Consider the following 23,487-nt stretch of genomic DNA (forward strand, 5'->3'; position numbering starts at 1 on the left):
TATACTTTTCAAAATAAATTTTATTAAACTTACTGATATACAATAAATTCTAACTTTTAGTGTGGTTCATATGGACTCTTCCTCCCTCAGGGTCTGAGGGATTGCTTCGGGCGGGTCTTCTGAACATTCCAGGACCTTCTTTTCCTTTTAGGTCTGGAATGCTTTGAAATGTCTGCTTTTGTGCTCTTCTTAGCTATTTCATTGGTGAAATCAGCATCGTCCTGCTGTCAAAAAGGGAAGAGAAGAAGAAAATTAAACTTTCTTTTTTAAGAAAGTGAATAAGAAGGAACTCCCAGTTTCCACAGAGCAAGGACACTGCCCATGTAACACTATTAAACATCCCCTGTTAACAGTCGCACAGAATATAACAGTTAAATCATTTCATGCCCAATGTAGCAGCAGTTGTATGTCCCTAGAGCACTGGTAGGGTGAAGGCAAGACCTGACCATTGATCATAAGCTTTTATTTCCACTGGATACTTTCCAGTGTTGCCATTGATACATACCCTAATGGGAGCTCTATCCCAGAGAGGGCCATGTGTAAAAATAGACAATTGCCTTAATATTAACTTAAAATGGAAGGATGTAAGAAAGGAAACATTTATTGAGTTCTCACAGTACGCTCAATATTTTAAATTACTTTATTTCATTTCATTTTTACCCTGTGAAGTAGATTATTGATGTCACTAATTTATTAGATTGGGGAGACTGGTATTCAGGGAGGTTAAGCAGTTTGACTAAGATCCATTCAGAAAGCAGTGAAGTAAGATTCGACCCTCGGTCTGTCTAAAAATCTGTTCAGAGATACTGGCTACTGGTAGATATGCTGTGGGAACTCCATCCCATTACGGGATTCTTTCAAGAATTAGGTATTGTATAATGAATAATGAAGGCTTCTAATCAAAATACAGCAAATGTTAATTCTCTTCTTCAAAACAAGGCATCCAGCCAGAGTCTCTTGGGGTTAAGTGAGATGAAATTGTCTATGTACATCCCCAACTTGAATTCAGACTCCTTGCAAGCAGGAAATTTTCATCGTGGTATCCATAATGCTTAGAATGGTGCACATGGCAGATGTTCACTATTTATCTCCTGAATATTAAATGATTAAACAATGAGGTGAAAGAAGATGGCATTAAAGATTCAATTCCTCATCCGAAAGACCAAAGAATTGACTGAAAATTCTAGAAGACAGCGAAGGGGACAAAGATGGAATTTTGACAGAATCAGCCTGAGCCACTCATGTTGACACTGTCTAGTCAAAGAGTCATGTCAAAATGAAAATCACTGAGTTCTTCTTTTTTTTTTTAACCAAGTAATGTATGACGCAGAAATCTCCAGCTTCCTTCTCCTCTTTTTCTTGGGGCCTGATCACAGATACGTTACTTCCCAACCCCTGCTCCCCTGTTCATGAATCTGACATCATGTCTAAAACCTACGGGCCTGCTTCCCATGTGAGTATGCAGTAGCCAGACCACTCGTACAAAGCTGGTGAATTCCCAAGAGTCTTTGTAACTATTGGAGTCACTGTGATAAAGGTCATAAATAGTGTTTATGAATTTCAAGGGATGTTTGGGCTTTGAGTTGTGCATGTTTCAACTAGGATTCAGCATGAGGTATATACATAGCTCTGTGCTTAGCTCCATGGACTCCACCAAGAACATGAGTAGATAACTGTAAAAACCCTCCAGACAGGTCCTCCTGTCTGGACCACACTCCTTAGCCATATCCACCCCAAGCTCCACCCTCAAGAGCTGGCAGGACATTGTAGAATAGACCTGGCTTGTGCCTCTTTTGTTTTGTGTATTATAATGTGATCTATGTTCATAAAAAAGACAATCCTTCCACTCCAAATTAGAGTGAAAAGGAAGGAAATGAATAGTTCCATCCTACATAACCACTCATTGTTCTGCTTCCATTCTAGTGGGTCTTAACCTGGGACCTACAGATAGCACTGAGAGAGTCCATAACTTGGACTGGAAAAAAAATACATCTTTTATTATCTTAAATGCCTTTAAGTGAAATTTAGCATTGCACTCAATTATAAATGTAGGAAAGAAGTATTAGCGATATCTGTCATTTTGTCACAAATAGCAGAGATATTTTCATATCACACTACGGTTGTCCCAGAGATCTCAAAAGATTATTTATGCTCATGCCTAATATGCAGTCATGGTAGTTATTAAATCCACTTCCAGATGGCATCCAACTTGCCTTTTTAAAGATGCCCATGCCCTGGCTGTGACGAGCATCAGGTGTTTTATGTAAATGGTGAATCACTACATCGAACACCTGAATCTAATCCTACACTGAATGTTAACTAACTGGAATTTACATTAAAAACTTAAATAAATAAATATGCTTGTGGAACAGAGCTGGCTGACTACTGGATAATTCCTCATCTTGGAGTTATTCAGTTAATAGTGAAATCAAGTATTTGCATATCAATACCCAGACAATGACTTTGTTTTCCAGCGTTCCACATCTACACTCATTTGTGGACCAAATGTGGAAAAAGATGAAAACTTATATGTTAACGTTTTTCAAATCTAGATGGATCCAATTTCAATTCCTAATCCTCCATAGGACAACACAGTAGTTAGCCTTCACACTGATAGATATTTAAAAGATAACATTGAACTTTAACTTGTCTATAGTTTAAATTATTTATCTTGTCAATTCATATATAAAGATAGAAGCACATCTATTACTACATCACAAACTTGTTTAATCCAATGGTAAAAGCATTTTAATACAATTGATTCCCTCTTTAATCCCATAGATTTTATTGTATGCATTTTAAAATATTATCCTGGGAAGGGATTCATAGGCTTTAACAGACAGCCCTAAGGAGTCCTTCCACAACTCAAAATAATGTACCATGCTCTTTAATTTTGTTCAAAATCTTATTTAGTTAATAACTCCCTTTGAGACTCACAGTCATGTTCTGGAGAATAGGGTAATATTGTAATCACAAAATCTGTAACATAACTCCAAAAACTCAATGACAAAAGTTATATACACAGATCTAACTAGTTGAAGTCTAGAATTTATACAAAATTGGTACAATGTATTGAATAAAGCAAAATGATTTCAAGGAGAGTATTTAATATATCCTATAACCAACCCTCTGATTTATCAAAAGCTTCAGTGAACAAATTCATGAGAAAAATTTTTTTCCCAACAAGAGAACACCTAGACAATCTGCTCTTAAATCAAGGTCAAAGTTGATTGACAATAGCAGCATTACCAAAAGTAGTTAGAAGAGTCACATTTTATTCCATTTTAATTTTATTAAATGTCTCTCAACTTGCCATGCAATGCTGGAAAACTTAATGCAGAGCTCATTCTCCCCACGTGTATACACCCATTCTCCCTCTCTCTTCTTTGCCGAATAAGTATTGATACATTTACTTGGTATTCTTAGATGTTTAAAAACCTAACACAGAATGTATAAGCACGGTATCAAGTGTTTGTAACTACTGATCAACTTAAGCTCTCCCATGTACTCTCCCCTTCCTTCCTAACAAAAAAGGACGTCAGTAATGTTCTAAGAGCCTGTCTGGTTTGAGGCCATGAAATCGCCCTCCCTATTTCCTCACCGTTGAACTGATGTCTCTGCTGTGTCCTTTTGTAAAGATCTGATTCTATAGTTGTTTAAAATTATAAGGTACCTTGCATCTTCTTAGAGATGACTGGTGACTACCTTCAAGTAATAAGCATTAACATGAATGATTTTAACCATGTAATTTGTTTATATGATTTTGAATCTCCAAAATATCTCTGTGAAGCAGATCGTAATTTTACTGTTTTATAATAATAATAATAAAAGATTTTCTTTTTATTACTACACGTGTATGTAGAGACACACACACATCATATACGTATACATCATGTCAGAAAGTCAGATTAAAAATAAGAAGGAATTGGCAGAAATGTCTCTACCCCCTGATGTATTTGGTTATGATGCTCTGTATAGTTCAGGCAGGCAAAGTTTTCAGACACTTTTCACCTTGTTGCTTTTTTATTACAAAGCTGCTGCAGAATTCATTTTACTCTAGAATAAGAATCACGTTATTATTCTCCAAATAAAGTAATTTAATAGAAAAAACATCTCCAGATATTCTTAAACACTTTTGTAAAGTCATGGTTTCTTAATCAAACTTGAAGCTTTCTAGAATCCAAAGGACTTTAATAGTCAATTTTTGCCCTTTCCCTCATTTACATACAAATTCTTTTCTCCTACTTAAATGCCATCAAGTTATCTTAAATTAGTGATGAGGTGGGAAAATAGGAAGAGCGGAATATTCTAGGAGGTGAAATAATTATTTCTTTTACGGTCCAGTACAGCTAATTGTCTTTGGTGCTGTGCTATTTAACAAAGGAGGCTCAGGAGGGGCACTCGGTCTACCTGTCTGTCCGCGCAGGAGTGCGAGCGCCATCTCAAGTAATTCACCTGTAATTCTCTCCGGAATAACTTTCTACGCTCAGCACCACGGCACGATTGTTAATTTTGGACAATGCGGCTCTGCCGGATTAAATATGTGACATTTAGAGTTTGCTTATTTGTTTATTTGCTTTAATTATTCTTTGCTAGGAAAATAAGTTAAAAGAAGCGTGGGGAGCTAGCGTGGTATAATGGGGGTCAGGAAACGTGCATCCTGATCTTAAGTGAACAACTACCACTAGCCACCAATGAGCGAATCATTATCCGTCCGGGCCCCACCATCCTCCACCTCCCACCCCACACCCTGCTCCACGCTTCTTGGCAAACTTAACATATAGATTTCAGTTTTTTACTCTAGTTATCAGTTATATTGTTTCTCAAATATTTTAACAAATCTTAAAGCAAAGAGTAGAGTAAAGCAGCTGATACACCATCAATGAGACGATGCTTTTTGTTTAAGGTCATAAAAAAAAAATGGATAGGAAGATGGAAAACGCAATTCTATTAACGGTTGAAAAGGTGTCCTCATTGAAGGTACCTGTGCCTGGGAATGCTGGTGACACTTCAAGAGACAATGTTTTAGGTGAAACTGAGCTTTGTGAGATAGGGAGAGAAATTTGCCAGTTACTCCAGACAGGGAGACGGTCAGGTAGAAAAGGGAAAATAAGGCACAGGGTGTGGATCAAAGAAAAAAGTAAAGGAGTGCACCTGCAGTGTAACTTCTCCCCAAATCATAATCATAATAATTCACTAAAGTTATTAAAGCCTGGGTGGGAGTGAATCTCTTGTGGGAAAACTGAAAGGCTGGTCTTTTCCTCTACACAAGAGATCAGAACACTGTCTTCTAGGGCCAAATGACAAGTATTTCAGCCTTCGTGCGTCACATGGTCTGTGTCCAGCAACTCAACTCTGCCCTTACATCATGCCATAAACAATACGTGAATGAATGGGTGTGGCTCATATCCATCCTAGTAAAACTTTATTTTAGGACATTGACATTTGAATTTCATATAATTTGCATGTTTCACAAAATATTTATTCCCCATTTTTTTCAACCATATAAAAATACAATATCCATCTTAATTCAAGGGGGATTACAAAAATAGGCAGTAGGCCAAATTCGACTTGCAGGTCACGGTCATAGTTTGCCAGCCCTTGCTCTAAACCAAAGTGAGAAGCAGAAGAACCAAAACAGCATTTATCTAGGGAATGAGGAAATGACCCCAAACATTCAGCAATTGTAGGAAGAGTTCTGGACTATCACTGGCTGGGGAAGTGGGTTTGATTGAATTTAATCAGATCCCTAAGAAGTGGCTTGGGCCCCAGATGACATTTAGATTACAAACTGAACAGATTGGGAGTGTTGGCCAGATGTATTAATTGGAACTCTGCAAATAACTCAAAATAACTTTGACCAGTATGAGAGGAAAAAAAAAAATAGGAAGGTAGAATTAGCATAAGGACTCAAGTATGTCTCACTGAACACAAGTCCAAGATAGTATGAAGTAAATCTCTAGATTTCCAAGAGGGACCAGTCTCTTAGAAGAGGCAAAATGACAAAAGCCTGGAAAGACATGAGTCAAATTTGAAAATCTAAAAAGGATTCAAGGAAAGAGGAACAGCTTGAGTGATGGCCCAGATGTGCTGTGAATTCCTGCAGAGAAATTAAGTGATGGGAAAGGAAATCCAGTGGTGGCCCACCCATCCCGTCTCCCGCCTATGGAAAACCAGCACTCTGTACCCCTTCTCCTGCTTCAAGGCAGGACCACATCTGAGACCAGAATAGAGGAACAAGGGCAGTCCTGCCCAGGGGCACTCAGCTGCTCTCAGAGATCCCAACACACAGAACCCACCCAGGAACCGAGAGCCCAGGGAAAGGCCTAAGGCTTGATCAGCTGAGGTCATGAAACTCCAAAAGGAGGAGGGGGCCAGGCCTATGTCAGTGGCTGGCGTATGCACCAAAACAGGGAAATACTGAATTGTTTGGCTTATACTGACTGGAATGACTGGCTTCCAGGAACAGGTCAGTGCTTTTCTTTCTCTCTACCTACCCACCTCATCCACCTTCAAGGAGAAAGAGAAGTTCTAACAGTAGTCAAGGTAGAAAGGGCTCCAAGCACACAACGAGGGCCCTGCAAAAGGGAGGGGATTGTTTTAGAATACAGAGAAAATAAGAGGAAGTTCTGAGGTAAAGAATCATCCGGTCTCCGGGCCCTCCGTACCCTTAGAGGGGGCTTCTCCACCTGGGAGCTGGTCTCGGGGTGGCAGAAGCAGGGAGACCAGCCCTGAGCCACTCTTCGCAGGGAAGGGGCCACCAGCTGGGAACGCCTAACAGAACTTTTCATGGGTTTATCTTTCCATGCCCTTCTTCATCTTCCGAGTGATAGGATTGTGCAGCATCAGGATCAGAGGCCCTAGGCTCCTCAGAAGCGGAGGCTTACATGAGAGGCCAGAGGAACCCAGCCAGCCCTCGTGAGGTCTGTGCACCAGGACGACCGAGGTGTGCAGCCAGAGTCGTGCCTCGTGGTAAAGAGGCCTCCTTGGCTGGAGTATCCTCAGATCATTTTGTCTCCTTCAGGGACCTCTGCAGAGTGCCAGAGCTATGGTTGGGTGACTGATGGAAAATTCAGGAATTCAGCATCGGAATCAAATCCTTTTCCATCAGAAACTAATTTGTTTCCATGCTGGGGGTCAGGTTGACCTTCTGTGCCTGAGCCAGGAAGGGGGTGTGGGCAGGGGGCTGGCACACAGTGTGGCAACAGGCCCAGGGGCGGGTCAGTGAAGGAGGGCACCATGTTAAACTGAGGGTAGGAAACACAATGGGGGAAATGGAGCTTACTCTATGCAAAAGAGGTTCTTTCCCTTTTAAAAGACTCAATAGGTAATGTTGGTGCTGTACACTAAGGCCTTGGGGGGAAAGAAAAACTTCCAGATTGGTCCTCAGAAAACAGTCCAAGTCTGTCTCTATCATGTGCCTTAGGGAGACACCTCTCTGGACAGCTACCAGGATGAACTCAGCATCTGTACCAGCACTGACAAGGCAAAAATAGCCAGGACTGCCAACCCTCCTCCTTAGATCATAAACTGATCATTAGTTGGAGAGAGAAGCAGTTTTTGCCCACCTGGGATTATGGAATTAGAAACAGTCTGGAAGGTTTCATGTTTTTCTCCAAGGCAGCCACAGGGAAGGAAGAGCAGAGAAATGAGAAAGACTGACAAGGGACAGCGCTCTGCTGAATCTCACATCTTCGTGTTTGAAACGTTTAGAAAGCAAGGAGTTACTAGGCCTTGTGGAATATGACTCCCAGGCGTGGGGTGCTTTCCTTGCTTACGTAGGGATGTATCTATCCTGAGGCGGTCATAGCCGCCAGGGAATGTGACAGTCCTGACTAGTATTCCTGGCGGGGGGGTGGGGGGGGGAAGGGAGGGGGGAATACTGGTGCAGCTTATGCTCAGAGAGAGAGACTATCAATGCTCAGATTTCCCTACTGTGTGACATTGGGCTTAGGATAGAAAAGAAAATGCAAAAGGAAAAGACACTGTGAGTTTTCTGCATCTTAGATTCACTCACTGGAGGCATCAAGAATAGAGTTAATAGGCGTTCTCTAACTTCGGTCTGCCAGTTTGGAAATGCCATGTTATTCTCGGATTGAAATGATAGGAAATATCCTCTGTTTGACATAAATGCTGTAACACACATACACATCAATACACACATATAAAGACTCAGTTCCTTTCTTCAAGGAGTTTACAAGTGGTTGGGAATTCACATTATAATTATTGTATCACATGATACCAGATGCCTTTTTTTTTTTTCAATCAAAGCTCTTAAAAGCTGACTTTAGAGATAAAAATCTTATTTCAGGAAAAAAATATCATTGGGAATTTCTAAAAACACAGAGAGACAACATGCAAATAACAGAGTCAAGAAGCAATGAAAGTTCTTAGATCTTCACTGCACCCCTTCTCATCACCGCTACAAAATTTCAAATTAGTAAATTTGGGCTACAGAACAATTAGGCTAAAACTCATGATGAAGCCAAACTTTTCCACCATGTCATTACAACTGTTAAAAGAAAATCATAATTTCAAAAATATTTCTTTAATTACTCTACTAACAAAGACCTGGTTTTATACGTAACCTATCTTACTATCTTAACCATGCCTCTATTTTAGAAGGGCTACATGTTTTGTTGAAACCCAATCTTTTCTAATATTATATAACTGAATATTTCTGGTTTTATTTTCAATGTGTTGCTATGGCATTCAACCAAACAATAAAATTAATTTTAGTTGAAGGACCTATGATAAACTCTGAGACTTTGAGGAAGTGATTAATCATAATATGAGGAAAAACAAAGCTAGCTTTAAAAAGACTGAAAATCAGAGATCTAGAATACTCTTAACCATGGCATTGGAAATATCATCCAATCTCCTCTTCCTCCAGTATCTTCCAACTTAGGGAGAGGAAAATAATAGTGAAATATTTAAGGTTAGTATTTCTTTGAAGTAATCGGTAGAGAACTGGAAAAAAAAAAATAAGAGGGGGGAATGGTAAAAATGACACATTTCACTCAACATTTATTCAGTGTAATGTTCCTGCCAATCACTGTGCTAGAGGCTGGGAGCACATAAGTGAACAAAGCTCGGGCCTGCCTTCCAAGGAGTGACCCATTTGCTCACACTGGAGAAAACAATTCCTACTAAGATTACTGCCTCCTCTATGTCTTTCATCCCTGGCCACATCCCTAAATTCTCCCTGCTAGCTGAACATTAATTAACAGAGAAATGACTCAATTGTCCTTCAAACTCAATACATCCAAACCTCAAACATTTTTAGCAGCTCCTCAGGTGCTTCACACCTCACCTTATTATCATTCCTGGCCCCACAAGCTAGAAGACTCTGGGCTAGCTTCAGCTCTTCACATTTTCTCATTTTCTCTGTTATGTTGTCAAGCCTACCTATTCTACCATGGAAATAGCTCTTCGATTCATCTTCTCATCCATCATATGCCTTTTCCCTAATTTAAAAACTCTTGACCTTGGCATGAACTGATGAAAACATTCAGTGCCTCTTCCAAGCCCTTCCCTCCCCCTGAAGTCCTTTGCACTAACACAAGAGCTGTCTTCCTAGAACACTTGAAGGTCTGATCGTGTCTCACTGTCCTACTTGAAAGCCTCAGCTGAGAAATACTGCCAACTCTTTTGAGTGGCATTTAAGCCCCCGACAATACGGTGCCGTCCACTGCACTGTATGCATCCATATGCCTCTCGCCATGCTGACCTACATCTTATTCTTCCAAAAATAATCCAGATGTCGATCCTTGCAAACCTTTCTCCCACGGGTCTATCTATGTGGAGAGAGTGCTCTCTTGCTTACGACCACACCCCCGGACTACGCAGGCCTGCAATCTCTGGTTGGAAGCCAGAAAAAAGAGCAGAGGCTTGTGGAAAACTAGTCCTTGAAGCTAATGCAAGTGGGTGGACATGATCTGGTCAGATATTGGCAAGGTTTAAGACTAAAATGACACATCTGAATGTATAGGAACCTTAAAATCGGAGCGGGGGCAAATCCAAGTGCAAAGCTGGCAGAATTTCATAAGAAAAAAGACATGCTTTCTCTAGGAGGCATTTGGTGTATCTGTAAAATGGTCATGGACAGTGATTGTTGGCCTCCTGCACTCTCGTGGGTATTCTCATAAGCACAGACCTCTACAAGGCTGGAGCCTGACGGAATGTAACATCACAGCTGCTTTGCAGCTGCTGAGCATCGGGCAGTGTCACTTCAAGAATAAGGAACTATTTCTCTTAGGTTGACTAACAGGTGGGTTTGATATGTTTTCGGTAGCGTCTGCTTCATAATGTTCTCTCTTTGGCATACTTCCTAACTCTAAGAATTTTAATGAAAAAAAATTACTGCCATGCAAAGGAGAGCTAAAAACAGCATATGCAATTTTATATAACCAGGCTTATCCCAGCATGTCAGGTCACCTTAATCCCTCAGTGAATAAGCGCTAGTTGAACTACTGAGATATTTCCATCCATTATAGTCTCATTTCTTGAGTGTCCAAGGCAACTGTAACCAAGAGCCAATTACCATTGTACTTCATTAATCATCAGCTTTGCTTAATGCCAAGAATTGGAGTGAAGCTGCCTACGTTGTTTTACTTAAGTTTCTCTACCTGATGCACATAAATGAATAGCTGGTCCTCTAGGAGGAGGCCAGTCTTGTGTAGGCTCTGGAGAAACCGCACACTAAGCCTCATAAAAAGTTTCTCCCCACAAAATATGGTATTTCATGCAGTTTATGGTGTAACTTTTCTAAGTTTTAACAATAAACTTCATAAATTCAAATATCATGTATACTATTTTTCTATTTTATAAAATGTATGTTGGACTATTCAAAACATATCCAAAGTTTTTACTGTATCTAGAGATCAGTGATGGGAGTATTTTTAAAAATCTATGTTATCAAAAACTGCAGCCTGCCATGTGCCCCGTGAGCTTAAAATTGCAGCCTGATCCATCTAAAGTATATTTTTTTTCCAAAATGAATACAACTTCCCAGTATGGAAGAATGGTTTTATTTTTAAGAAAATCATGTTTAGTTAAGCACATACAGAATTTCAATATCTTCATAGAGCCCTTGAAGACAGAGTAACACTGCAAAGGTGCTGCTATTTGTTCTAAACGGACCCCACAGATTAGGAAAACTAATTTTATCCATAAATGGGTAAAAATTCTATGAGATGGATTTTAGCTCAATAATGAAAGCATGTCCTGGGGCGCCTGGGTGGCTCAGTCTGTTAGGCATCTGCCTTCACTCAGGTCATGATCTCAGGGTCCCAGGATGGAGCCTGGCATCGGGTTCCCTGTCAGCGGGGAGTCTGCTTCTCCCTCTCCCTCTGCCTGCTGCTCTGCCTACTTATTCACTCTCTCTCTCTCTGTGTCAAATAAATAAATAAAATCTCTAAAAATAAATAAATAAAAATAAAATAAATTCAATTAAAAAAAAATAATGAAATCATGTCCTGATAGTCAGATGTCCTAAAATAGAATGCAGTACCTTGGCAGGGCCCCCAGGGGGGCTCAGTCGGTTAAATGTCTAACTCTGGATTTAGGCTCAGGTCGTGATCTCAGGGGGATTAAGCCCCACATCAGGCTCCACGCTGGGCATGGAGCCTGCTTAAGATTCTCTTCCTCTTTCTCTGCCCCTCCCCATCCCTGCTCTCTGTCTCTGTCTCTGTCTCTTTCTCTCTCTCTTTAAAAAAAGAAAAAAAGAGAGAGAGAGAGAATGCAGTAGAGAAAAGATCCTTGCAAAGGGAAGAAAGTAGAACCAAGGAAACATAGGGAGGCTGACGCTTGAGCACATGAAACCATCTTAACTTCCCAGTGCAGAAAATAATGACTTTTAAGAAAACAGATACTTAAAACTTAATTTCATGTGTTGTCCTGTAATTTAATTTTAGGTATTTTCATCTCCTCCACTATTCTGAATCTCTAAAAGGTGGCTCTACACAGAACTTCAGGGAGTGAAGGATCTGAACCGTACCCAACAGGCCAATAGGAAGTAGGAAAAGGGAAAGCAGAATGAAGAATGGAAATGGGGAATTCAGAGGAATAGCAACTCCGAGCCAGTAGAAACGAAAAAGAAATATAAGTCTCCCAGGACTTCGGAGCTCAACACAAAGTGGAAGATTTAAGCCAATTTGCTTTGGATTTCAGAAGACAATATGAGCCCAGAATATATCTGGGTTATTACCATGGATTTATCCAAATTGATTCAGCACCTACTATGTGCCAGCCACTGATCTAGGCTTTGGAGATAAGGTACAGCAAGTGGAGCAGACAGAGTGGAGGAGAGTCGTGGGAGCTGAGGGTGGAGAGCCAACAGGGGCAGCCAAAAGGCCCGGTACGCCTTGAGAAGGGCTTCTATAGTGAGTGTGAGTCTCTGAGCGAGATGGGAAGCCACTGGAGAGTTCTGAATGGAGGAGTCACTCAACCTGACTTCCATTCTGTCCAAGGCGTTTGAAATAATCTACTACCGTGGAGCAAGGGATGAAACAGAAGAGCAGCCTGAAGGCCCGTAGTTTGAAGGTCCTCCAGGTGAGAGATGGTGGCAGGATGGATGGATGTTCTCAGAGGAAGTGGTGAGAAATGCAGAGCATGGATATATTTTGAGGCTAAAGAGGACAGGATTTGCTGACAACTTGGATGTGGGGTGCAAGAGAAAGAAAATTCAAGGAAGAGTCTAAGGTTTTCAGGCTGAGCAGCTGCAAAAATGAAACTCAAGTCAGATTTCCAAATCAGGGACTTTTTACCCTGCCTTTAAAGTCTAGGGAGAGACAGCACTGAAAATGTGCAAGTGGCAGTATTAGAATACACAAGGATTTTTCAGCCACATAAAGCTGAGTTTCTTCCTCGTCCTCATCCTGAAACATAAAAAAAAGGCAAGGTTTCTCCATTTTTAACCCACTAAGAGTTAAGGCTTTCAGCAGTTTTTAATAGTACATTGCAAATGATAACACTTCGTGACTGTTTTCATTAAGTATAACTAACATCTTATTTTTATTTTAAATAACTTTTAAACAGATTTTCATTATTTGCAATTTTCTCACTTGGAGGAAAACTGCCTTTACTCCTGAGCAGTCTGTATAACTTTAGAAGTTCCTTGGATGAATAGTAAGGTGGCTCTGAAAACATGACCATGTCTGACCCTGCATTCATTCTGGAGGCCTGTGGAAAAAAGGGCACGGAGCAAGTTGGAAATCAACTATTAGAGCTAGTCTGAACTATGTAAGGCTACCCAAGACGCACTGATCTTTGGGCCTGTTTCCAATTTGCAAATTTAAGGTGAAAAAATGTATCACAGGACTGACATAAGGAAATGTCTTACTTTTCAAATAAAAGCATTTAATGAAGTATGTTGATATTACCAATGTTTGGGGTATATTTTAACAAAGCAATAAAAGTAAAATTTGGTCAGAGAAAAAAAATCATGACAGCTTGCCTGCTTCAATCTGACAAATACTAGGACTTGCTTCTTTTGGGGGAAATATGGTCATTTTTAGCCATAACTAAATCCGACAGCTCCAAGAGGGTTGTTCCCAGCATCACATGGTGCTATGCCCAATCCCCTTCATGAGGATGGGTGAGAGTTCCCATGAAAGCAGACATCAGCCAGGCTGTCCTTCCAGCTCCAGCCTCACCCCCATGCACTGGGGAAAGATAGGACCGATCAGCACTAAACCCAAACTATTATAGTTTTTGTTTCTCCTATTATTTTAATTACTGTTTTCCTTCTGCCACTGTTGCACAAAATGCTTCATTTCCTTTCAGCAGCTCGTAAACTTTCTTGGCTTACAGACCTGTCAGGCAGTCTGGGGAAGCCTATGGGCCCTTCTCAAAATTATGTTTTTAGATCCATTAACATAAAACGCACAAGACTACAAAAGAAACCAGTTACACTAGAAGGTAGTTCTCCCGTCACTCTCCTTGGCAGTCCACGGGCAAAGTAATGGTTCACAATGATTTCTCTTTAGTCATCTTGGAAACCTGTTTCAAAATTACTCACATTTTAGCCCTCAGTCTTTATGTCAAACAAATGTTGCCCAAAGTAAGATTGTTCATCCGAAGCTTTAAACAAATTGAGAATTAACACAGACTTGGACAATTCTGGCCATTAAAAGGAAGTGGTTAAATTGCCTGAGGCCCCATTTCATAATCCACATGTCTAACACACTTGGCATGAGGTTAGTGTGGGATACACTCATGCCTGCACAAAGGCCATCATTCTGGACTGCTTTTTCACACACTAATGCACGCATGATAATATATTTGGAATAACAGAAAGTATAGCCAGGGGAGTGGCGGGATCTTCTGGAACATCTTCATTATTCACCAGGACCTAATACCTCCAAGGCCTTTACAGGTCTGAATATAGATCAGCCTGAAACATAGGAGTTGTGCAATAATTTTTTTTTGAATGACTAATGATGACAGTAGAGCCTTTACTTCATAAAAGGGATTCATGTATTTTGGATTCATGTATTTTACTTTAATATACAGGTTGTGCTCTCTATTGAACAAATTCAAACAATCAACTGTTAGAGTTTCTAGTACTTAAAATACATATATATTACACATATTATTACATACATAATATATATTATACAAGATTACCTATATATTATTTATTATATATAAATATATATACTATATCAATTGCCTGACCTGTATTCCATTTCTCACTAATTTTTTTAAAGAACTGTATCTTTCAAGACAATGACAAAAGAAGGTACACATTCCTGGTTGATACCACAGGGTCTAATAAAATCCAAAAAGATTTCAGATTTCTAGTATTGGTATGCCCAGAAATTTTATATTTCTCTCAGCTTTGTAGTCTGTCAGATATAAACAGAACAAAAGAAAAATCTCCAGATCAGGACTGAAATACAACAGAAAGACAGTGCGTGTTGCCCGTGTGAATAAAAGGGGAAATAAGAACGACCTTCTTTCATGTAAATTATGAAAATAAAAGATCAGTTATCATCCATGGGTGATCGAGGGTGAATCTATCCTCCTACATCCATAATTATTAACCCCGCCACATAATGCACTACATGAACCTAACCTACAGTTAGCTAGAAATTTTGCTATTTTGTAGGTTTTTTTCAAACATTCTAAAACCCCAGTTCTATTTCTTGAGATGGTTTTGATGTGCCCTTTAATTAGGGACAGAAAGGTGACCTAAACTTTAGACTCTAAAATACTTACTGAGTTCCCATCCAGTGTATGATTATCTGCCTTTCTGCTCTGTTTTTAAGTAAAACTGATAACTATCGGTTAAATATGATTATGAGAACTTCCCTGAAAGGAAAAAAAATATATTTAAAATGTTTTTAAATCTCTCAATTTAAATTTCTCAAACAAAAAGTTATTCTAGAATTACAGCTGGGATTAAGTTTGGGGATTATTTTCTATTAACTCAGTGAAAATCGTTTCTTCAATATCAATTTGCCCTTTTGGAAATATACTGATGAATACATATCAGTAACAGTCTACTTCTTCAGTTGGATACTTTGGGCTACAAAGAGTAGAAAATCTGACTCAGAGTGCTTGAAACAGAGGCGATTTCTTGTTTATTAACAGAAGGCTGGACAAAGCAGTCCAGAGGTTGCTCCACGATGACACGATTGGGCTTGCTTCCTCAGTCTCGGTTTTTCACACCCAGTTTCATTACAGCCGGTTGGAGGCTGCCAGACACAAGGAATTCCAGCACCAGGGACAGCATTTCCTCCCTCCCCTCTGTCCTTTCGGGATGGACAATCTCCCCTAGAAGCCCCAGAAGTCTTCCCCTTGCATGTCATCGGCCAGAACAGGATTTCGTGTCCCCCCAAACCAATCATGGGGCTGGAAACGGAGATTGTCATGATGGTGTTAGACAGTCACGACTAACCCCCTGGCCCTGGACACACGGTCACTCCAGTAGCCTCAGGATCCTGTGGGCAAGGAAAGGGGAAGGAACCCCACAGTGTCTGCCACACACAACATGTGCTATATACTCTACACCCACTTTTTAAATCCTTGAAAGAACAGTGCAGTGCGTATACTTCTAATTCATAAATGAAGAAATCAAGGCTTCAATAAACCCGATGATTTGACAAAGTCACACTGCTCATAAGCAGGCAAGTCTGAACTGAGGGCTGACTGCCCCAAAGCCTCCATCCAAGCCCTGCAGTCGCTACCACAACCAAACCACCAAGAAAACAATGGGACTAGTTACTGTGGCTTGAAAGCCAGCGACGTTTGGCTCTGGGTGCCAAAATACGACTAGAACTTCAGACTGTTTCGTGGAAAAAAGACGTGCATGTGCATCTTCAAGATATCCTCCAAACACTAATATGTTTGGATTCTTCCAAAGAAAAACTCTCTCTGAAGTTGAGATGACAGGGACCATCAGTTCAGGAGAAGAGAAAATACGACCCCTTCCATACTCTCCACAAACCGGTGCCGTGCGCCTTGAGACCAGAACAGGTCATATGTCAGAGGCGGCATCTTCTTGATGATTTGAGAGCCTCATAATTGTTTATTGACTCAAGCCCAGCTTCACTTCACTTCTGCTTTAGGAGAAACTATTTTTCTATAATTTAGTGGTAAATGATTTTTGAATAATGAGAACTTGAGGGAAGAAATAGGAAGTTATATGAAGCGAGGCAAATAATTGAAGATGTTCATAATGCAAGTCATTTTTCTCCAGAAATAGCACCTGCTGAGGAAATAAATAACAAAAAACAAGCTGCGTGTGTGTGTGTGTGTGTGTGTGTTAAGATATTGATGCTTGGGTATCATGTGGCAGAGCAGCTGCTGTTCATAAAATTAGGCAGTAGCAAAATTGAATGTTCTCAACAAGATGATAATTATTTATTCTTACTTGATAGATTCTTCCTAAAATTTCCTATTATTTGCTTCCTGTTCTGTCTGCAATCTTCCATCAAGGAAAAGCACATCACCCTCTTTCTGTGTTGTTAACGTATGTTTTAGAGTAAATGTTTACTTTAGAAATACTTTCAGTCCCAAATGCTAATGAAAATATAATTATATTGGTAAGTGAGGAAAAGTGAAAAGGAAATGACACCGTAGGTCCATATTCCCAGCATTGCTTCGAACTTGCTAATTGTCGTAATTGTGGTAGCTCTTCATGTCACATTCTCTTTTCCCTAAAATGGAACTTGTAAAAACTGTTTCAAGAAAACAGTACTGGTGGCACAAGAGGTTACCAAAGAAAATGTGTTACATTATTTTACTTAAAACAGCCACATCACTGATCTGTCCCAGATGCCTTCACGTCTACTTTTGCTGACAAAACTATAAAAACAGCTCCAACAGGCAGAGATAGGAATATGACAGACTTCAGCTGTCTGTGGGAAATGAGAGAAAAGAACGAAACAAGCTGACATTGCACAAAACATAAATTCCATTTTTCCGTAATTTCTGTTCCATGCTTTTTCTAAGATATGTCAAGAAGATCGTTTTCGTGTTCAATGTAATACCTAAGGAAGTTTGTCAATTCTCCCCAGTATTTTCATTTGTGCCTGTTGGCTTAGAAATGTATTTGTAAGTGCTTTACATAGCACTGGTCATCAATCATAGGTATATATAGAAACAAAAATAACTATCAGTGCTCTCAGCATTTTAAATATCTCTTTGAACATTTACAATGAGCACACAGCTTTATTTGGCCTGTATAAATGCTTTACCTTTTAGGGCTCGACAGGTTACAAAGTACTGCGTGCTATGTTCTATCTCGTTTGTTCTCACATAACCAACCAACCGTTGAAGTGGATAGGTGGGTAATTATTCCTATTCTACAGATGAAGGTGGGTTCCGAGATAAAGAGTGATGTCCCACAAGTGGTGGCGGAGTCCGGAATAAAACATGGGCCTTGGCATCACCATCATAAATGGCATAAGGTTAGAAAAAACTTGGCTGGCAAATGCCTCGATAGAAATGCAAATGAAAAATCTAATTACTTCTTTCTGGCTTGTTTACATATAGCCCTACAAACTCTGCTCCAGACAAATGCTTTCTTCAGTATGTGCACAACACTGATGTCAAAGTCTTCTTGAAGTTGGTGTTCAGAGAACCTTAGCATTAAAGTAAATCCTTCCTGTTAATGGCACTCTTCTCTCTTGCTGATTTTTCCATTTTTTAAAAAATATCCTAACATCCTTAACAAAAACCTGTTGTCATTTTGTATGTCTAGAGATGCAAAATGGAAGAGTTCTGCAATGACATTAACTTGGCCATATTTGTAGACCTGCAGATCAGAAGTCTATTATACGTTAGCTGGTTTAAATGTAAACCATGCAAATTATTTGTGATGTGAAAACCATGATTTTTGTTTTATATAGGCATTTGTAGCTCTGAGAAAGTGCCTTTTCATTTTAACGTGTACTAGCCCATACAGATCTGTGCAGATGTAGTCATATATATTTTTAATTGGTCAAAAGCTGTCCTGGTTCACAGTGGTTGTTAACATAACATTTTGACTTTGTTTTAAAAACAAACTAGTAGAAAACAGTTTGGCCTCAAAATATTAAGCATAGAGTTACCATATGACCCAACAATTCCACTCCTAGCTATGCACCTATGAAAAGTAAGAATATAGATGCACACAAAGATTTTGCCCTCAATGTTCACCACAGCATTATTCATAATAGCCAACAAGTGCAAACAACCTAAATGGCCATCAACTGATGAATGGCTACACAAATGTGGCTTGTCTCCCCCGTGGAATATTATTCAGCAATAAAAAGTGTAAAGTTCTGCTCCATGGAACAACATAGATGAACCCTGAACCATTATCCCAAGTGAAAGAAGCCAGGCACAAAAGACCACATACTGTATTGATCACACTTATAGAATTGGTAAATCCATAGGGACAGAGAGTAGACTAGTGGTTGCCCAAAGCTGGGAGGTGGAGGCAGTTGCTGGTGAGCAGAGAACAAGTACTAATGCAGACAGGTTTTCTTTCTGGAGAACAGACATACCTCAGAGATCCTATGGTTTTGGTTCCAGACTGCTGCAATAAAGCAAATATCACAATATCATGATACAGATGAATTTTTTGGTTTCCCAGTGCATATAAAAGTTATGTTTACACTATAGTGTACTCCATTAAGTGTGCAAGAGCATTATGTCTAAAAAAAAGTGAATACATTCATTAAAAAAATACTTTATTGCTAAAAAATGCTAACCATCATCTGAGCTTTCAGCAAGTCATAATCTTTTTGCTGGTGGAGGGTCTTGGCTCGATGTGGATGGCTGCTGAGTGGTCAGGCTGGTGGTTTCTGAAGGTCCAACTGGCCACAGTAGTAATGTCTTAAAAAACGACAATGAAGGGCACCTGGGTGGCTCAGATGGTTAAGCGTCTGCCTTCGGCTCAGGTCATGATACCAGGGTCCTGGGATCGAGTCCCGCATCGGGCTCCCTGCTCCTTGGGAGCCTGCTTCTCCCTCTGCCTCTCTCTCTATGTCTCTCATGAATAAATAAATAAAATCTTTAAAAAAAAAAAAACGACAATGAAGTTCACTGCATCAAATGACTCTTCCTTTCACTCGAACACTCAGAGGCCATTGTAGGGTTATTGACTGGCCTAATTTCAATATTGTTGGGCTCTAAGAATAAGGAGGCCCAAGGAGAAGACAAGAGATAGGGGAACACTGGTCAGTGGAGCAATCAGAACCTATGGAACAGTTAAGTTTGTGGTCTTAAATGGGTGTGGTTCATGGTGTCCCCAAATAAGCACAATAGTCACATCGAAGATCCCTGATCACAGATCACCATAACAAATATAATAATAATGAAAAAGTTTGAAATATTGCTATGAATTACCAAAATGTGACACAAGTCAGGAAGTGGACAAATGAGGTTGGAAAAAATGGTACCAATGGACTTAATCAATGCAGGGATGCCACAAACGTTCCATTTGTTTAAAAAAAAAAAACAAAAAACAAATAAACAAAAAACAAAACAAAACCAAAAACATGGTATCTGCAAAGCTCAATAAAGCTAAGCACAAAAAAAGGAGGCATGCCTTGTATTGAAATGTTCTAAAATGTGGTGATGATTGCACAATATTCAACTGATAAGAACAAATATATTAAAAAACGCAGAACTGTACCCTTTATTTAAATCAGTGAATTTTATGGTATATGAAATATATCTAAATAAAACTGTAAAAACAAAACCGAAACTAGTGTCTTCATTCAGGCTGCGATGACAAACTGTCACGGAGTAGGTGACTTCAACAATGGACAGTTATTTCTCATAGTTCTGGAGGCTGAAAACCCAAGGTCAAAGTGCCGGCAGATCCAGTGTCAGGTGAGAACCCACTTTCTTTTCTGGCTGTGCTTGTGTCCTCACATGGCAGAAGGGGCTAGAAAGCTCTCTGGGATCTCTTTTATGAAGACACTAATCCCATTCGTGAGAGCTCCACCCTCATGACCAACTCAACGCCCAGAACCCCCACCTCCAAATACCATAACATTGAGGGTTACGTTTAAGTGTATGGGTTTGGGGGGACACAAACTTTCAGTCTCTAGCACCTAGTACAGTCATGTCGAGTTTTCTGATTTGCTATTCAAGAATAACTGAGTCAAAAGACCTGGGTTCAGATCCTGGCTCTGTTTAAGCAGTGTGTGTGACCTGGACAATCACTTAATCTCTGCTGTTCTTTTCATGGAAAGTAAGGTTTCACTAGTGACTGCAGATCAACTCTAACTCTACAAACTAGGATTATGTCGATCTTTCTTTTCCTAAAGGCAGACTAAGAAAAATGTTTTGTGGTATAGACAGACCCCCAGGATGGCACCCCTTGTGCTGCTCCAGCTGCCTTTCACTGGGAGTCTCAGCCATGGTGAGAAAGGGTATGCTATCACGGGCAGCTTTCCAGCTAAGAGAAGTCTGAGCCACGTAAATCATACTGCTATAATGGAGCCAAGATGTATGTGCACCAACTGGCTTGCAAGACATTTACAACTTCACTTTTTAAAAATCCACTCTAATGTCTGTCTGACACTTTTTACTATAATGTCATCAGACTTTACAGAATCTGCAGACTTATGGAATTTGAATTGGAAATATTTTGTCCTATTTTACCTTTATGTGTTCCCTAGGCTATGGAATCTGTAGTGTTTTTTGATATTTGCAAGAATATAAAACTCACTGTTGGGGCACCTGGGCGGCTCAGTTAGTTAAGCGGCCGACTCTTGATTTCAGCTCAGGTCATGATCTAGGGGTCTGGAGATCGAGCCCCATGTTGGGCTCTGTGTTCAGGGGGGAGTCTGCTTCTCCCTCTCCTCTGCCCTTCCTCCCACCTCCCTCATGCTGGCTCTCTCTCTGTCTCTCAAATAAGTAAATAGAATATTTTCTTAAAAAGTAAAGGGAAAACACATCCCCTGGCTGTGCAACAATGAGGCTTTAGCTTGTTATAAATTTAGCAGTTCTGGGACACCTGGATGGCTCAGTTGGTTAAGCACCTGCCTTCGGCTCAGGTCATGATCCCAGGGTGCTGGGATGGAGTCCTGTGTCAGGCTCCCTGCTCAGCGGGGAGCCTGCTTCTCCCTCTGCCTGCCATTCTCCCTGCTTGTGCTCGCTCTCTCTCTCTCTCTTCCCCAACAAATAAATAAATAAAATCTTTTAAAAAAAATTAGTTCTTTTAGTTCCCTTTCACCCACTCCATCCCTACTTCTCTCCCCTCCCCCAAAGCAAAAAGTCTGGAAATGAAACACACAGAAAGGGTTTGTTATGTAATTAGCTCCCTAACCACCACCCCACCACAACATACACACACACACACACACACACATAATTAAGATGAGAAATAGTACATGTATAGCAATCCAAAAGACATACAGATGTATTAATGACACTAATACTTGTTTTTGTTGTTGGTTTTAGAGAGGGAGAGAGAAAGTGGGGAGGGGCAGAGAGAGAGGGAGAGAGAGAAAGAGACTCTTAAGCAGGCTCCATGCCCAGTGCAGAGCCTGACGAGGGGCTCCATCTCACAACCCTGGGATCATGACCTGAGCTCAAATCAAGAGTCAAATGCTTAACTGACTGAGCCACCCAGGCGCCCCAATGACACTAATATTTGTTGAGGTTCATAACAGACATTTATCCTAATACATAGAAGGCCCCATTCCACAGGTGGAAGAGTTAGATAAGATACTGATATGCATACTTTCTCTAATCCTCTCAAAGGAATCAACTCATTTACTCTTGAGAGACGATAACAGGACTGACTGGGAAAGAACCTGCCTTTCAATGCTCTGAAATCACATCACATGTCTCTCCTTCAATTCTTCATTCTCCAGGTGTCCCTAACGTGAAGCACAAAGCATACACAGGGAGCCCTTGAGGTATTGTCCCATAGTGCACACCTTACCTGAGAGGGTAAAACAGGCTATTAAGGCACAAGTCCCAAGGATGCATCCATTTTGATATATAAAAGATAAAAAAGAAAACAGGGTAACATAGCAATTCCAAGAGCATGGTCTGATTTTCATCCCATCTGCTAAGCATGCTCTAACTCATTGCTACAAGAGGTCATATCTTAAAGTGGCAAAGTGATGACTGAGGGTTTTCTATATTTAAAACTTCATTGTCAGGAAGATGCACAGGTGTACCTGCTGTAAATCATGGAACAAGACTGAAATGAATGTGGCACACCCTTTCTGCCACACACAATAAAGATTCCTTTCCTCAAGCTGCAGGAATCATTGTTTGCAAAGCACTTCAAGGCAAGCCAGGGAAGCATGTTTAGAAAACAAAGGACTTTTTAATTGCTGCCGACATGAATGAACTTTCTGAAACAACAGCTGTGTCTTGAGATTACATTACAAGGCATTTGAGCAGGATGCAAAGCATCCTCATAAAAAGACAAAGCCTGAGAAGCCTTTTATTGTTTCAAAAAAATTCCCAAGCCCGGGATGCCTAATTTCAATTCCTGCAGGATGCAGCAATCATATGTTTACAGAACAAAATTGAGAAAAAACCTTTATATTTACTGTGGCTGATAAAAAACAAAATCCTGGTAGACAGTTTGGGTAGAAGGAAACCAGTTGTCAGTTAAAATATTGTCCCAGGAGACTATTTCCTTTCTGTCTTTCTAGTCACAGAATGTCTGCTGCTGGGTATAAATTATGGACAAAAAACTCATTTAGAGAAATATTGACTCAGTCATACTTCATAGGTTTATTACTACCCTGAGAGAAATGAACCTTGTGAAATTAGAACTGCTGAACTACAACCAAGAGTCTTTCAGAGACAAACCTCAAGGGGAATGGAAGAGAAGTTTAGGGTGGGGGCAAGGGAAATCAAGAGTGCTTAAAGAGGAAAGAAAGGGGCCAAGGAGATAGGGATTTAGTGAGCAGACCAATGGATCTGACATCGAGCCAATGATTATAATGCTATTTTTATAATTCCACTCATCAAGCAGCTTTATTTTAGACATTCAAGTCTTCAGGGTAAGTGTTT

The 23,487-nt window shown here is 40.1% G+C and overlaps 1 long non-coding RNA gene across 2 annotated transcripts; it reads right to left on the reverse strand.

Moving 5' to 3' along the window:
- Positions 1 to 22,618, reverse strand: LOC118022158. 2 transcript variants are annotated; one of them, XR_004682384.1, is made up of 4 exons: positions 22,397 to 22,618; positions 18,999 to 19,030; positions 6,502 to 6,578; positions 1 to 224 (listed from the first exon to the last, which is right to left on the reverse strand). It is a non-coding gene; the product is annotated as an uncharacterized LOC118022158 (long non-coding RNA). The 2 variants fall into 2 exon arrangements; XR_004682385.1 differs by lacking the exon at positions 18,999 to 19,030 and having other exon boundaries at positions 22,397 to 22,610.
- Between the last annotated feature and the right edge of the window lie 869 nt (positions 22,619 to 23,487).

The sequence above is a fragment of the Mirounga leonina genome, unplaced genomic scaffold (assembly GCF_011800145.1).
Source record: "Mirounga leonina isolate KUSES-001 unplaced genomic scaffold, KU_Mleo_1.0 Mir_176, whole genome shotgun sequence".
In the NCBI taxonomy this organism is placed as follows: domain Eukaryota; kingdom Metazoa; phylum Chordata; class Mammalia; order Carnivora; family Phocidae; genus Mirounga; species Mirounga leonina.